Source organism: Quercus lobata, chromosome 2 (assembly GCF_001633185.2).
Source record: "Quercus lobata isolate SW786 chromosome 2, ValleyOak3.0 Primary Assembly, whole genome shotgun sequence".
Lineage (NCBI taxonomy): Eukaryota > Viridiplantae > Streptophyta > Magnoliopsida > Fagales > Fagaceae > Quercus > Quercus lobata.
In genome coordinates, this window is record NC_044905.1 from 8,248,672 (window position 1) to 8,266,489 (window position 17,818).

Here is a 17,818-nt window from a genome sequence, read left to right on the forward strand (position 1 = left end):
CTCCTGGACATATTCTTTTCAAATATTGAAGCTCTTTTAGCAGTGTGGATTTGCAGTAATAATCCTAAAATAATCTCATAACTTAAAGAAAGCCTGTATCAACCTTTCAGGGTCCAATACATGAGGTCTCAGTTAAGAATTGTGTAAGAGGTAAAGTTTTATCAAATTCATGGATTTAAAGCATGAACCCGACTCCAATTTTGCTAGGATTAAGGCTTAGTTGAGATAAGCTGTATGTAATAAGTAAATACTCTATGCACAGGTAAACTCAAATTAGCTACAGTAAGAAGCTTAAGTTGAATATACTTGACTTTGACCATTCTCATCAGGTGTGCCAAATGCCAAATATTTGGCATTTGACACATCAAACACAAAAAACAGTGCATCATGAGGTGTGCTAAATGTGCTAAAATTTTGAGACATGCTACAGTACGCTTTTATCTTTGGCATGGTACGGATGAGAATGCAATATGCATTTATTATTATTTTTATTCATTTTTCTCCCTCATCCCAATTAAAATATATCATCATCTTCACGTTCAATCACTCATTTTCTGCTTCTTCATCTCCACTCTCCCGTACTCTTTTCTTCTCCCCTCTTCCCTTTTGCTCTATTCTCTTCCCATTCATGAATCATGAGCCACCACTGATTTCCTCTCTACCATCTCACAAATTCCACCATCATTGATCTATAAAATCTCCTTCACCGGTTTTTTTCCCCCTTTTTTTGCTTTCTCCTCACTGATCTATGATCTCATACGTCGAGAGACAGAGACCGCCCAGGCTCGCCACTAATCACTGACCCACTTTGTGATGAAAAGGAACTCCAGTGTGAAGGAAACGGTGGCTGGAAGTGAAAACTTCCATCAATGACGGCGACGGAGGTGATTGTCCTGATTTGATTGTCGCTCTTGAAAGGTAACAAATACTGAAGGAGGAGAGAAAAAAAAATGTCTTGGTGTATTGCTAGCTTAAACCCATCCAAAATGTCTCAGTGTATGTCCGATTCAATTTATGATTTTAGTGTAAATTGTAATTAATTTTATAATTGATTTGGTGGATTTGAGATGTGGTTTTGTTTGATTTGGTGGATGTGGGTTTGTGCTGGTGGTGGGTTTGGGATGTGGGTTTGTTTGGTTTGGTGGATGTGGGTTTGTGCCGATGGTGGGTTTGGGATGTGGGTTTGTTTGGTTTGGTGGATGTGGGTTTGTGTCGATCTCTCTGGTTGTGTGTGTGTGTGTGTGTGTTTTTTTTTTTGAGATGGTGTTGGTGGATGTGGGTTTGTGCCGGTGGTGGCTGTCGGTGTTGATGCGGCAGTGGTTGTTGGTGGCTGTTGTTGTGGCAGTGGTGGTTGTGCCGTTGTTGTTGTTGACGATGATGATGATAGGGATGTCAAATTGATATTTTTTATGAGAGAGCTTATAAAAATGGTCTTAGATGCTCTTTGTGCTGCTGTATCCCCATTAAGGAATTTGACTGAACAAACTGTGTTTGCTGCAACTGCCAGCTGCCAGTGCACCTTGCTTGATTGAATTTTCTTGCCTTTTTCCAGTTAGTAATCTTCCTGTCCTTTATTGCTTTTAATTTGGGGCACACAATTGAAAGATATTTCTGCAATAGAATGGCTACATACTGACATTTAAGCAAGGAAATTTTTCAATCAAAATTAATGACATGCCAGAATGCTCCTAGCTCAATTATGTGAAGGACATACATGAAAGCATTGTCTTTGCATGATAGTACGCAAAAGTCAAAGTGAGAAATTTTTGAGAAGGCTTCCTTTCAGAATTCTGGTTTGATGGTGACATAATGGAGTGTAAATTTAGTAAAAGAAAACATAAAGATGAAGGGGTTGGAAGATTTAGGCCTGTTTGATAGAAGAATTTGAGTAATGTTATTTGTATTTTTTTTAAATATTTGTAGGTGAAAAAGTGTGTAAAAATATGTATAATATTGTTTAAAAACTAAAAACATGTGTTTAAGATGCTCTACCAAATGGATCCTTAATGGTCAAGAGATACCAAGGAGTGAGAGCTTTCAATAACTTAAATCAATAATTTGTATGGATGGAAAGATTGGAGAAGATGTGAATCATAGGATAGAGCAGGGTGGATAAAATGGAGAAGCACATTAGAAGGGTTAAATTACCGACTGTCCCAAAAGCTTAAACTATTAGGATATGGTAAATTTAATAATTTAACCAATACTTCTAACACTTCCTCTCGCGTGTGGGCCGAAACTACCTTTTAATAGGTAAGACCCAACATGTGGGAATTTAATGGGAGGTAGAGTGGAGGAGATAATGATCGAACTTAGGATCTCATGTTCTCATACCATGTTAAATTATCCATGTCCAAAAAGTTTAAACTATTGGGATATGATAAATTTAATCATTTAACCAATACTTCTAACAAGAAGTATTATGTGATCGTAGAATACTTGTTAAAACTATGAGACTGGCTATGCTCTATGGTACTGAATGTTGGGCTGTTAAGAAGGAACGTTCATAAAATGAGTGTAGTTGACATGAGAACAATAAGATGGATAAGTGGAAATCAAGGAAAGATAGAATTTGAAATAAAGGAATTTGCTTAAAGATAGGAATGACTCCCATTGATAAAAAATGAGGGAGAGCCGCTGGGGATGGTTTGGTCATGTGTAGAAGTGGGCGATTAATGCAATAGTAAGAAAGAGAAGAGTGAGTTGAATTTTTTTTTTTGATAGGTAATAAATACTTTATTGATAGGAAAAGTACAATGAGTTAGAGATAGTAAACTCATTACAAAAAAACAGATAAAAACAGATCAAAGGGAAAAGCTAACAGAATTAATGAAATCAGGCAAAGAAGAACAACATGTAAAACCCCAAATACGAGACCACTCAAACAAAGTCCTAGTTAGTAAAGACTTCAATGGGTCCACAGTTCTTTCAGTGTCCTCAAATGTTCGGGCATGACGTTCCTTCCAAGTTAACCACATAAGTCACGCAGGTACTATATTCCAAACATTGGAAGAATGAATGCCCAACCAATTCCACCATGTAGGAAGTAGAGAGACTACTGTATTCGGCATCACCCACTGAACCCTAAACAAGTAGAAGACTTCACTCCACATGGACAAACTTGCAATGTAGTAATAAATGATCCATGGTTTCCTCCTCACATCGACATAGGCAACACCAATTAATAAGAGGCAAGTTCTTCTTAACAAGGTTATCTATTGTGAGAATCCCACCCCTAGCAATTGTCCATAAGAAAAAAGACACCCTTCTAGGAACCTTAACACTCCAAATGCATTGCTAAGGGAAAAAAACCAACGGAGCTTTCAATAATGATTTATAAAAACATTGTACATTAAAGACACCACTATGATTCAATTGCCAAACCATGGTATCATCACCCCCCCCATAGGTATTTTGGATGAGTTATGTGCGAAGAAAGCATAAAACCTTGCCTTCTCCCAATCCAGAAACTCACGGCGGAAGAGTAAGTTCCATCTTCTATCACCCCCATCAAGTGCAATGTCAACCATATAAGAAATCCTAGCTTCTTTATCCACACCACAAGCAAACAATTTCGGATACAATTCTTTCAAAGAAGTAGGACCACTCTAAGGATCATGCTAGAACCGAATACAAGAACCCTCTCCAGCCGCATACAACACATGACCAAAGAAACTCTCCGCCCCCTTCCTAATGTTCTTCCACATCCCATAGCCATGTGTTTCTCTAACAGCTCTATTGCACCAGCCACCACTACCTTCCCCATATTTGGAGGCTATGACTTGACGCCATAAGTGTGTGGCCTCCTTCCCAAAGCACCAAAGCCACTTCCCTAGTAAAGCTTGGTCAAACAACCCAATCCTCTGGATCCCCAAACCACCCGTCTCCACTAGCCACACAACCTTTTCCCAAGCAACAAGTGAATATTTAAATACATCAGTAGATCTCCCCCATAGGAAATTCCTCTGGATCCTCTCTAATCTATCCACCACATGTTGTGGAATTGTAAACAAAGATAAATAATAAGTGGGAAGGCTTGATAAAGTACTCTTCAATAAAGTAAGCCTACCCCTTTTTGACAGATATAATCGGTTCCAACCTGAAAGCTTTTTCTCCATCCTTTCTATAATAGGTTTCCAAATCGAAGAATCCTTATAATGAGCCCCTAAAGGCATACCCAAGTAAGTCATGGGTAAATGGCCAACCTTACAACATAAAATGCGGGCCAAAGCATCCAAATTCCTAACCTTACCAACTGGCACAATCTCACACTTACCAACATCTACTTTCAAGCCTATGATAGATTCAAAGAAGATCAAAACCATACGAATATATAATAATTGTTTGCTGGAAGTGTCACAAAAAAGAATAGTATCATTAGCAAATAAAAGATGAGAAATGTGCAAACCTCCTCCTCCCACAGTGGGGCTTGCTTGGAAACTACTAAGAAAGCCTCCATCTTCTGTCTTCTTCAACAACCTACTCAACACCTCCATCACCAACAAGAACAAGAGTGGATATAAGGGATCCCCTTGACAAAGATCACGTGAACTACCAAAGAAATACACGCCTTCATCCATCTCCCCCACTTCTCCCCAAAACCCATCCTCTCCATAAGATAAAACAAGCCACTTTAGTTTACATGATCATAAGCCTTCTCAATATCCAATTTAACAATTACACCCTAGATTTCCACTCTCTAGTCTACTGTCCAGGCATTCGTTTGCAATACGAACGGAATCAATAATCTATCTTTCCCCAACAAAGCAGTTTTGGGAGTTGGAAATCAATTTATCTAATACCAATCAAAGTCTATGTGCCAACACCTTTGAGAAAAGCTTATACAAGCTATCCACATGGCTAATAGGGTGAAAGTCTCTAATATTAACCGCATTAGTCTTCTTAGGTATCAAACACAAAAAGGTGGTATTGAGAGATTTTTCAAAAATACATTTTTTATGGAAGTTTGCAAAGAAAGCCAAAATAACCCTCTCAAGCACACAGCAACATTTTTGGAAGAAGGCCATGATAAAGCCATCAGGGCCAGGAGCCTTATCACCCTTAGCTTTCCAAAGAGCCGCAATAATCTCCTTCTTAAACTCCCTTTCTAGGGAAAGCTGATTAGTTTCATCCAGATTTGCAAACTCTAGGCCATTAACAGTGGGCCTCTAAGATTCCAACTCTTGATATAAAGACTCATAAAAACCCACCGCTTGATATTGAATCTCTGACTCCGCCTCATACAAAATACCATCAACCTCCACACCCCTCATAGTATTAGCTCGTCTATGAGAATTGGCAAGCCTATGAAAAAATCTAGTATTATTATCCCCTTCTTTTAAAAACAGAGCTTTCGATTTATGCCTCCAATAAATCTCTTCCAAGGAAGCTAAATACTCAATTTTAGCCTTGACTTTAGTTCTTCTTGTTATATTTGCCAGAGACAAAGATTGCACCCCTTCTCTCAAATCAAGATCCAAGAGTTCAAACAACAAACATTTCTTCCTAAAAGACACATCCCCAAAAACATGTTTATTCCAATGCTTCAAATCTCCCTTAAGAGCCTTGAATTTACAGGCTAGAACATAACTAGGAGGCCCCATAAAATGATATCTGTTCCACCACTCCCGAACTCAATCTACACAACCCTCCACTTTGAGCCACATATTCTCAAATTTAAAAGAAATCTTCCCCCTCGACATACCACCTGCCTCCACAAGAAGAGGACAGTGATCCGAAATCACACGAGGAAGAGGCCTTTGAGTCACATCCAAGAAGTGATCCTCCCAGTCAGCGGACACCAAAACTCTATCAATTCTAGACATAGAAAGGCTCTCGGAGTCATGAAACATTGTATACTCATCCCCATCAGAAGTAGATCAACCAAAAAATTCCTTTCAATAAAGTTCAATAATTTGAGCATGGCTGGACTAAAAAAGGTACAACTGAGACGCTTTGCTGGATATATGATGATATTGAAGTCACCAAAGACACACCAAATTGAGCTCCACCTTACTTTTACACTATCAAGTTTAGTCCACAAAGCATCCCTAAGCCCAGCAGCAGTTGGACCATACACGCTCGTACAAATCCAAACAGACCCATCTACCACACCTTTCAACACAATAGAAACAGAAAAGCAGTCAACCACATAGTCAATTTTTTCATACACCCGCTTGTCCCAAATCAAAAGAACTCCCCCTGTTGTGTGTATGGCATCCAAAGCTACCCAATTAACAAAAGGGCTGCCCTAAAGACTTTTCACAACAAAAGAATTAGCATAGTCCAGTTTTGTTTCTTGAAAACACACAACATCACATTTCCACTCCTTGAGTAAATTCTTCACAGTATCCCTCTTTTGAGGATTGTTTAATCCTCTCACATTCCAAGATAGGATTTTCAAATTCATGGACAACGATCTGAGCCCACCCCGATGGAATTCACATCTTCTCTAGTTCGATGACCAAATTGTCCATCATAATTAACAGCAGAAACTAAATTCTTGAACTCTCTCATACCTTTTTTAGTTGAAGAGGCAGTGTAATGAAGATTACCAGCAGTAGCTTGTTTTTCCCACACTTCCTCAAGCTTTTGAAAGAAAGCAATGCATTGCCTTTCACAAGAATCTATAGGAAAGCCTACAAATTTACCAAAACCCTTAACCATCCTTTTCACCCACACTAATGGTTCTAGAAAATCCTCCACGAGAAAGTCATCCACTGCTCTCTCCTCTGTTACCAAATCGAGACCCTAACAAGGAGCCCACTTAGACAAAGGTACAATATCCAAAACATTTCTATCATCCTCATCCTTACCTGAGCTAGTGGACTTGTCCCAATTCAACATCAACATGTCATCCTCTTTGGAATCAGAACCCAGCTCATAGAGAGGAGAGTAACGATTTTGAACCAGCAACTTGTGATTACGATTCATATCGGAGAACTTATAACCCGATAGAGGCTGCGAAACCATCTTTGGTGAAGCAATGGGCTTAGTAAAGTCAGATTGACTATTGGACAGCCCATCGGAAAGCCCATATGGGTTTGGAATATCCCTAGAGAATAGACAATCCACCGCTGGACAATCAGTAACAATCGTAGCGCTTCCCATACAACCAAACACAACCCCACTAGTTTGAGAGCCCACCAAATGACCACCGTCAGCCCCCGTCACTTCAACGTACCCATCGGACCTTAGAAGGTCCACACCCATCTCGCCAATGCTTGGAACTCCCATCAGAGGCTTCATGGGTGAAGCAAGGGAAACTGACCCTTCATTGGTTTGAGGGCTCGCTGAGGAAACACCACCTTTCACAATCTCATCCATGCACCCGTCGAATCTCGGGAGTACTCCACCCATCTTGCTGGTGCTTAAAGGCATCGTCAGAGTCTTCTCGGCTAAACCATGGGACCCTGACCCTTCTCCCACCTCCCATGAGCTTTGTTTAGTCAACTTCACCAAGTTTTGAATGAATTCATTTTGGGCTTTAATGGATTTGGCCTGAGTTGCTTGGTCATTTAAAGCCACAGGCTCTAACAAAATTGGGCCCAATTTTGCTGCTGCTTTTGGATGGACAAAGTTACTTCATTGGATTTTACGTTAAGCAGCCCTATCAAAAGCAACAATAATTTTGAAAGGGAAATGGGCCTGAGTCCATTTAGCAGAAAGGCCACGTAAAGGCCTACTACATTTGAGAAGAGTTGGATTATTTGATTTTTGAAAAAAGTCAAATCCCCAAAATCTCTTCTTCTGATTTATAGTCCCAGAAATATTTGGCAACTGATTCTCCTGACATAACTCCCTTCCTACTTTCATGTCCTCATTAATTTTTTTCCCAACATGGTTCCTTGAATTTCCGATGGATTTCTCATGCCCACCAGCAGCAGCAGCCACCTCCTTCCCCAGCCTAGAAGTTGATTTTCCAAAGAAAAAAATACATTGCTTTGTTTCAAGAAAAGCCCAGCCTCCCCTGTTTATCCCTTTTGGTACATGCAAGCAACCACTTCTTGCTCCATTATGGTACTCTGATATCTCCACAAAAAGACAGCCCTTATTCGATCTACTAGAAAACTCCAAAATTTTATGATACTTGTGAAACCATTTAAAGAAATGTTTCTTGCTAAAGTCCCACCGGCACAACTCTACCCAATTGGTAATGGTCCCATGCAACCCCAATCTACCAACTCGGAGTGAACCTTGATGTTTCCCCCGTTTTTCAGCAATGGAGTATGAATCCATACACCCCCCTTCAAAAGTCAAGAGAAATGACTTTGAGTCAATACGAAAAGAAAATGAGTTCTTCCCCTTTGATCCCCTTGGTATAGAAGAAGACTTGATTCAAGTTGAAGGAACAAAAAACCCTAGAGGAAGACCTAAAGTATCATTAGTATAGGTAGTAAAAAATAAGAAACTATTATTAGTAGAAGTAATTAAAAGGAACATGCTAATTAAGGAGGTAATTGAGAGTATGGCTTAATATTGGATAGAATAGTGGAAATAAATACATGTGACCTTGATTAGTCTGTTGTGGATATATAGTTGATCCTAAAATTTTGGGATTAAGACTAGATTGTTGTTGTGTTTGAGCCTTCGTGCGATGGTGCCTTCCACCAAAAGTGACAAGTTGCGGGTATGAGTCCAGGAATCAACCTCTCCAAGCTACATACCATGCCTCTTCCAAACCCAACAAAAGTGGGAGATTTGGCACTGGGTAAGACCTTTAAGGCTTTGATTATAGTTGTTGTTGTTTGAGGTTGAGGTTAGCAACTAAAGGTTATGAAAAAGCAATCTATTTATTTTTATTTTTTTTCTTATTGTAAGGTTGAATTTAATCAACCATCTTGTTGGTTTTATTCTGTGCCAAATTTACTTGTATTTCAGCATTTAGTAACCCTGTATTTAGGTGGGATTGTTGTAGGGGTAGTGAGTGAGATAGAGTGTTGAAATGCTCAAGAGTGTGCAAGAAAATAGAGACTCGCGACTGGATCTCGTGGGTGACTCGCGGCTTCAAGCCGCTAGAAGCAGCACACGTGCCAAGTATGCCAGAAGTTGAAGCGTCATGCTAACTGGAGAACTACAGGACAAAATAGGACAACTGGCCTTTCTGTTATCTCGCGGCTGGATCTCGCGTCTCAGTCAAGCCGCGAGCCACCCCTATTTTGAAAAACCTGGCTCTTCATATTCCATTCTCACCCCAGTATAAATATCCTTTATACCCACAAAAGAAAGAGAGCTTCCAGAGAGAATTTTGAGAGAGAAACCCTAGTGTTATACAAGACTGATTCATCCACAATCTTCACATAAGAGACTCTTCAAATTCCTCAACTCTCTTCCTCTCCATTGTTAAACCCTTGAGAGGACTTTTACCAAAACCTTTTCTCACCATATCCATTACTGTGAGGGGGCTGTTTGGTATTTTGGGAAGCAGCTAGGAAGGAACCAATTTACATTGGTTGATGCTATGGTTAAGTATCGGAATCCGGGAAGCTAGAAAAGAAATAGATTAGGCGCAACCTCATTGGAGTAAGAAACTTGGAGGGCTTAGGTACATTGGATAAATTAGGCTTGGAGGGTCTATTACTGTTCATGTATCCCAACTATATTTTCTAGTGGATTACTTATCATTTAGAGGGCAGCGGAGAGGTTTTACGCCAAGGGCTTCGGTTTCCTCTTCGATAACACATCGTGTGTTGTCCTTGTGTTTACATATTCCTTCCCTTTTATCTTTGCCTTTTATTATCTACTGTGAGTTGTGATTTTAATTGGCTTAGATTGTTTACAAATTCTGTTTATAGCTTTTGTTCATTTTCCGCACACTAGTTGTTTGTCATAAAGCTTGAATTAGTTATTTTGTAATTGGGGGTCTAAATGTTCAAGGGTGTTTTATATACTATTTGAACTTTCAATTGGTATCAGAGCGGGTACACTTTTAGTGGTTTCATTACCATAGTGTGATCCTTGACTCTCTATTGAGATGGATCAGTCTCAATCCCTAAACGCACCTTCATACTTTGATGGTAGTAATTATGCTTTTTGAAAGGTTCACATGAGAGCATTTCTATGCTCCATTGATGAATCTGTTTAGGATGCTGTTGACATAGGTTGGACCAAGCCTGAGGAAGCCAAATCCTAATGGGATAAGGCAGCACTCGCTGCATCTAATGCTAACAGTAAAGCACTTAATGCAATTTTTTGTGGTGTGTCTCCAGATGAGTTTCATAGGATTTCTCACATTACCGTTGCCAAAGAAGCATGAGAGATATTGGAGACCACCTACGAAAGAACAAAGAAAGTGAAAGATACCAAACTGCAGATGCTGACTACTCGGTTTGAGGAGCTAAAAATGAGTGAGGATGAGTCCTTTAACTCTTTTTATAGCAAGCTGAATGAGGTGGTTGTAAGCAAGTTCAATTTGAGAGAGAAAACGGCGGATTCTAAAATTGTAAGGAAGATCCTTCGATCATTGCCGGAAAGTTTTCATGCCAAAGTGATAGCGATTGAAGAGAGCAAGGACCTTGATGACATCAAAGTCTAAGAGTTGGTTGGTTCTCTTCAGACTTATGAAATATCGCTGCCCAATCAACGGAAGAGCAAATCTCTTGCTCTTAAGACCATTAATGAGAAGGTGGAAGTCCATGACTCATTGGATGAAGATGTGGTTGACAAAGATGTTGCATACCTTGTAAAAAAATTTCCAAAAATTCTTGAAATTCAAGAATAATGGCAAATTTGGTGATAAAGGGAAATTCCAAAGTTCAGGAATGGAGAAAAGGGAATTCAAAAGAAATATGGAAAAGAATCCCAATCTACACAAGGTGTCACTTGTTTTAAATACAACGGGTATGGACACTTTAAGAAAGAATGTCCAAATTATTTGTAATCGAAAGGCAAAGTGTATGCCATGACATTGAGTGACTCGGATTCATCCGACTCAGATTTTGAGGAAAGCTGTGACGGAGAAGGGAATTATTAAGCTTTTATGACTATTGCCTACGTTAAGTCTTCAGACGAGTTGAATTTGCTTGTACAAGAACTTGGAGAACATAGTGATGAAGAATCATTGGGAGTTGTGGAAGAATCAGATGTTGAAGAAGATGAAAGCACAGCCAATCTTTCAGAGAATTATAACTCACTCCTGGAGAAGTCGGGTGAGTTCACAAGGGTGGCCAAGGCAGCTGTGAGAAAGATGAAGAAGGCAGAGGAGGACTATAAAAGTCTCTTAATTTGCTATAAGGAGGCCAAATGTGAGACAGAAATACTGAATGGTGAGCTGTCAGAAGCCTACATAAAAGTGAGATTTCTTGAGCAAGAGGTTGTGCAAGCAAATGCTAAGATAGAGAGGGTCACCACCAAGAAGCTAGATGATGTTATTTCATCACAAAAGGGCTTTTCAGACAAATCTAGGTTGGGATATATCGGAGGGAGTAGCTCATCTGGCAATATCACTAAAGAAGTAAAGTTTATAAAGGCCAAAAAGTCAGTTGAAGTTGGCCCTACTGCTGAGAAGCCCAAGATTGAGGAGAAGAGGAATGTGGAGAACCAACGCATGGTGAACAACCCTCATAATCAATCTGTGGGTAGGTCTGAATCTCGAGCCAAGTCTCGCCCACGATCACAAAGAGGTCCTAGATCGAACTATGTGTGTCATCATTGCAGACTTCAAGGGCATACTCGGCCAAATTGTCAAAAGCTGAGAGCAATGAATAATGTAACTACTCCAAGGTCACGAGGACCTAGAAATGACAGGAGAAATTGAGCTGGTGAACCATCAAGAGATCAAAGTGGTGATCCCGGAATGATGGACGTGATGAAGATGATTGGTGCTTTCACCAACTGCTTCACCAACTGCTTGGAAAGCTTCACATGAAGGTTTAAAAGCCCTAACTCTCGTACCCAATCCTATAAGGAAATCACCCCAAATGCAAGTGACGTGTGGGTGAAAAAGGGTATTCATGCATAAGCATTACAACATGTCCATGCATCAATACTTCCTATGCTTTGTGACTTTGTTTGGTTGTTTGCTTTTTGATTGTGTTGGTTGAAATGTGTTTGTTTATTTTTGCATTCTATCGTTTATTCCTTTTTGTTATTTTTTATCAATCTTTTCCTTCTTATGTGTCAAAAATCCGAAAACCACATAAAAAGTAGAAAATCAAAAAGTTTGATCGACATTGTTGAGTTTTGTCTCAAAACTTGTTTTGCCTTATACCTTTGTGCTAATGGCTTTGTGCATTTACGAGCATAGTTTGTTCCTTTGCACTCTTATCACTGTGGAAGAAATCTTGAAATCTATGTGACTGTTGTAAATAGATCTTCAAACTTGTCATGAATGATTAGTGAATGGTTATGTTGATCTTGAGACATGTATAGACTTGTGCCTATATATCTTCCCACTCTTTATTTTTGTTTTTGCTAAAAAGAGCTCACCAAATGTAAATTTCTAAATGAAAAGAGATATTAAGCTGCAAAAGCTTGTCGCACATATTAGTATTCGATTAGGAAAAAGGGAAAGCGACCAAAAATTAAAGTGAATGATTATTCAAAAAGCCAAAGGCTATCTCATCAGGGTGAAATATCAAATATCACTCTCACAATGAGAGGTGATTGTCTTAAAAGGATCAAAAAGATCAAATGTTTTGATTGAAAGTGGAGTCAAATGTAAAGCTCTAAATTATGTAATCAAGTCTTGTGGGGGGTCATATATGCATAGTTCTGTAATTGAGATGGGTCACATGATCTAGTGCTAATTATGTATGTCTTGGTTGAATTGATCATTGAAGCTTCACATTAGACTAAGGACTATCTCATTGTTGATACCTACACACAACACACAAGTTTATGTTCAATGAATGTCATATTCATTTGTGTGATTGTACTTGATAAAATGTGTTTTCATATGCTCAATCTTTGTTGATTCAAACACAAAAAGAATTTTGAGTGTTTTAGGTGTTTTTGGAAAGTGTTTTGTTCTTAAAAAATTGAAAATTTCAAAATATAGTGTTGCCTTATTTTGGCGACTTAGTCGCGGGTAAGTCAAGTAGCATGCCACATTCGCGAGCTTGCGGGTCAGTTTTAGCGACTTGTTCGCGAGTGGAAGGTCCAGTCACGAGGGGTACACAGAGATTTTCATGGCTCAGCTCGCGACTCCTTCGCGAGTGAGACTACCAGTCGCGAAAAACACTTAGAAAATTTTTCAAAACTTTTGGCTTGAAGTGTTTTGGCGGGTGTATCTGGTGACTTACCTCAGTCGCGAAAAACGCGTGTTTTGCACAGTGAGGGCAGTTTTTAATATCTTTTTCAGTTTTCCCTCGAACTTTATGTGACTGTTCATTTTCTCTTTCGTCTGAAACTTACCCAAACACTCTATGTAACCCTCTTCGAACTCCATTGTTGCGTCATTTCTTCTCAAAATCATCAAGAAAAGGTATGGGTCTTCTTGAATATTTTACGTTTTGAATATTTTTTCTTGATGTTTGAGTTGTTAATGTATTTTGTCACATACTGTGTTTGAACATTTTACTCTTAGATTGCTGGGTATGGTTGGTTGTGTTTGGTGTTATTTTCATTTGATTTCATTTTGTTTGTCACATTGTGCTAATTTTTGTTTTGTGTTTTGGTTTTTGATGGTTGCACGCTCATTTGGTGTATGGGTTTGGTATTTTTCAGTGTTTTACTCCGCTTGTGAGTGTGAGTGTTTAAGTATGTCTGAGGCATTGGATTGCTTATCATATATTACTGTGTTTTTACGTTTACATAACATGTGTGTGCTTGTGTCTTGAGAGTATTTCTTTAAAACATTCCATTTTCAAAATGCTTTGCCTCACTGGCATTTGCTCTATTTTGGGTGTATGTGGGATCATCCTTGCCAAATAACAATAAATATAAAAAAAAATTAGTTAGTTGTTACGTTTCAAAACAATGTTGAAAACTAGCATCTCGAGTATGTAAAACTCGAGTTCCAAGATAAAACTTGAGTTTTTAAGTCTCGATTTGTAAGAGGGTGGATATGATGTGGGCAAAAATCCACGTGAAAATCGAGTTTTAAAGACTCGATTTCCATAAATTGCAAAAAAACACCACTATAGGGCTTTAAAACGTCACTATAGGGCTTAAAAATGCTACTATAGGACTCCCAGACTTGGTACTTATAGATTTTTTTTTTCAGGAAAACGCCATTATAGGGCTTTAAAATGTCACTATAAGGCTTAAAAACGCCACTATAGGTAAAAAAATTTTTGCATAAAACTCGAGTCTTAAATACTCGAGATCTATGTGGCATTTTCACATTCGCAAAGCGATCCTTTCGGACTCGAGTTTTAATATGGATCTCGAGTTTCTAAAACTCGAAATGCTACTTTCCATTATTCTTTTAAAAGTTTCCTAACTTACTACATAGAAAAACTACACAATGCTAGTTTGCTCATTCCCCCGTGTATGTGGCTTCCACTATTCTTACATATTTGATGTTTTATGCCTGTTCCTATTTTCTGTGGTCTTATTTGTGCTATCCTTCCTTATTTCTCTAATGTTCTTGATTTGTACATTTCATGCTCCTGGTAGATTGTCTCATTGACGGTTATTTATAGCACTTTCACCATTTTGATGCACCTGCCTCATTTTATACTTCAGTGTTGCTTATGGTTTTATTTGGCACTGACTTGACTATTGTTTGTGCTTGTGTGTGATATCTCTAGTTTACATTTTTATCTGAATTTAATCTTTGATATTTGTCCTTTGTGGTGCTGTTTTTGGTTCTTTTCTGTGTGCCTACTCTCTTGTAGATGTCTCGTCGATCCTCTAAGGGCAAAGACATTGTAACTGATGATCCATCAACCCCAGTTGCTAAAAGGACTCGCCTCTCATCTCAGTCATCTCAAGACTCCAATTTGGAGAGGTTTAGAACCCTGCTTACCTCACACATCTACTCAAACATTTTTGATAGGGCATTTCCTATAGTGGAATAGGTGGTTGAGTTTGACACCTTGGGGACCACTTTTATCCCTCGAATCTTTGAGCCAAGAGATTGGGCAAACTTATTTGGGAATTTTGACGACCCAATGGATGAACTGGTTAAGGAATGCTACTCTAATTCAAGTGATCTTAGAGTTGAGTTAATTTGCTGGGTAAGAGGAAAGGAATTTATCATCACCCCAAACTCCATAGATGAAATTCTCGCATCACTAGACCTACGAATGTGGATCTAACTCCGTATGATGATCGAACTCCAGAGACTCAAGACATTCTATAAGTTCTTGGACCTGACCATGAAGTCTCTAGTACAGGCACATCCATAAGCACTACCAAGTTTGCACCTAAGCTGACCACACTAAAGCTGATCATGTTCTCCAATCTCTACCCATTGTCCAACACAACTTTCATCAATCTTGGAAGAGTTCAATTCCTCTGTGATCTTATTACAGGAGCCCCCATTGATATTTGTGCCCACATCTTTCAAACCATAAGGAAGACCGCGACTCGATCAGCAGCTCAAGGATGTATTCTATTTTGCAGTCTCATCATGAAGTTCATTCTTCGTGAAGGTATTGTTCCTCCCTCAGATGGAAAAATGATGACCCGTCTGCGTCCGATTTCCATGTTCCTCTACAAGCCAGCAAAAGCCATTCCTCTAAAACACCAAAGAGTGCACACATCTCTCCGGTCACTCCATCTGCTCCTGAGTTAGAGACACATGTACATACCACACCTACTTCGCATGTCATCCCTGAAGTTCAACAAACTAGCATTCCGCAAGCACAGTCTGATCCTCAAACTGATAGAGTGGGTAGTGTGCTTGAAAGTATTCAGAGGCACATTGAGGAAATGGTGACACTTCTCTACTCCACCAACAACCATGTTCAAATGCGACTCGATACCATGGAGAATCAGCTAGAAGCTATTCAACAAAAGTTAGACGACAGCCTGTAGCTATTCCATAACAAAAAGGGGGAGATGATGTCATAAGGGGAATGCAATGAAAGGGGGAGTGATAGTTTGATCAGAGGGGGAGAAAATTACCTAAGGGGGAGTGTTTCTACAAGCAGTTTCAATACTTTACTTTAAGTTGTTTTTCAGTTTTTAATGTGTTTGTACCCATGTTGCTTCTATAAGCTTTTAGGGTTTATTTTCTTTTTCTGTAGGCTTTTATGGTCTGTACCATGCTTTATGCAACCTCTTATACTTTGTTAAATCAGTATTTTTAACTAAATGTCATGCATTTTCTTGTTAAGTACTGTCAATCTTATGCCCTTGTAGGATTGTTCCTAGATGCATATACTTAGTGTATTATGCATTGGTTGAGTGTTGGGCATGCAAGTGACTTGCATTGAGCTTGTTAGCTTGTTTGTTCAAGTGTTCATTCCAAGTGTGAATGAGCATTGTGGTCACTACCTTGTAGTAATTGCTTAATTGATTAAGCCATGGTTTGTTTCTTAACTCCATCTTTGCTTGATCACATATTGCCTGCTTCATATGCATTTCATGCTTTTCTGCATACAATGATCATGGTGTATTGTTGTGTTTCAGGAGTTTTATGTTCATATGATTCAAGAGCTTCACAGTTTCTAGAGTTAGGTGTGAGTGAGTTTTGCTCAACTGTTCTCAACTCACATGTTAAGTCTAGAGTCTGTTTTAGGGTTTTGTCACGAAATAGCCAAAGGGGGAGATTGTAAGGTTGAATTTAATCAACCATCTTGTTGGCTTTATTCCATGCCAAATTTGCTTGTATTTCAACATTTAGTAACCCTGTATTTAGGTGGGATTGTTGTAAGGGTAGTGAGTGAAATAGAGTGTTGAAATGCTCAAGAGTGTGCAAGAAAACAGAGACTCATGACTGGATCTCGCAGGTGACTCGTGGCTTCAAGCTGCCAGAAGCAGCACACGTGCCAAGCATGCCAGAAGTTGAAGCGTCATGCTAGCTGGAGCACTACAGGACAAAATAGGACAACTGGCCTTTCTGTTTTCTCGCGGCTGGATCTCGCGACTCAGTCAAGCCGCGAGCCACCCTTGTTTTGAAAAACCTGACTCTTTACATTCTATTCTCACCCTAGTATAAATACCCTTTATACCCACAAAAGAAAGAGAGCTTCCAGAGAGAATTTTGAGAGAGAAACCCTAGTGTTATACAAGATTGATTCATCCACAATCTTCACATAAGAGACTCTTCAAATTCTTCAACTCTCTTCCTCTCCATTGTTAAACCCGTGAGAGGTCTTTTACCAAAACCTTTTCTCACCATATCCATTACTGTGAGAGGGCTGTTTGGTGTTCTGGGAAGCAGTTAGGAAGGAATCAATCTACATTGGTTGATGCTATGGTCAAGTAGCGGAATCCGGGAAGTTAGAAAAGAAATAGGTTCGGCGCAACCTCATTGGAGCAAGAAGCTTGGAGGGCTTAGGTACACTAGGTAGATTAGGTTTGGAGGGTCTATTGCTGTTCATGTATCCCAACTACATTTTCTAGTGGATTACTTACCGCTTGGAGGGCGGTGGAGAGGTTTTACGTCGAGAGCTTCGGTTTCCTCTTCGATAACACATCATGTGTTGTCCTTGTGTTTGCATCTTCCTTCCCTTTTATCTTTGCCTTTTATTATCTGTTATGGATTGTGATTTTAATTGGCTTAGATTGTTTACCAATTTTGTTTATAGCTTTTGTTCATTTTCCGCACACTAGTTGTTTGTCATAAAACTTGAATTGGTTATTTTGTAATTGGGGGTCTAAACGTTCAAGGGTGTTTTATACACTATTTGAACTTTCACTTATCATTCTTTGTAATTGTAAATTTATGGCCATGTTTTATTTCTGTTCTTAAAGTTTTTGGTAT

General features: G+C 39.1%; 1 pseudogene; it reads left to right on the forward strand.

Annotated features, from left to right (window-relative positions):
* Positions 1-17,818, forward strand: part of LOC115958471 — a 51,293-nt pseudogene that overhangs the window by 14,598 nt on the left and 18,877 nt on the right.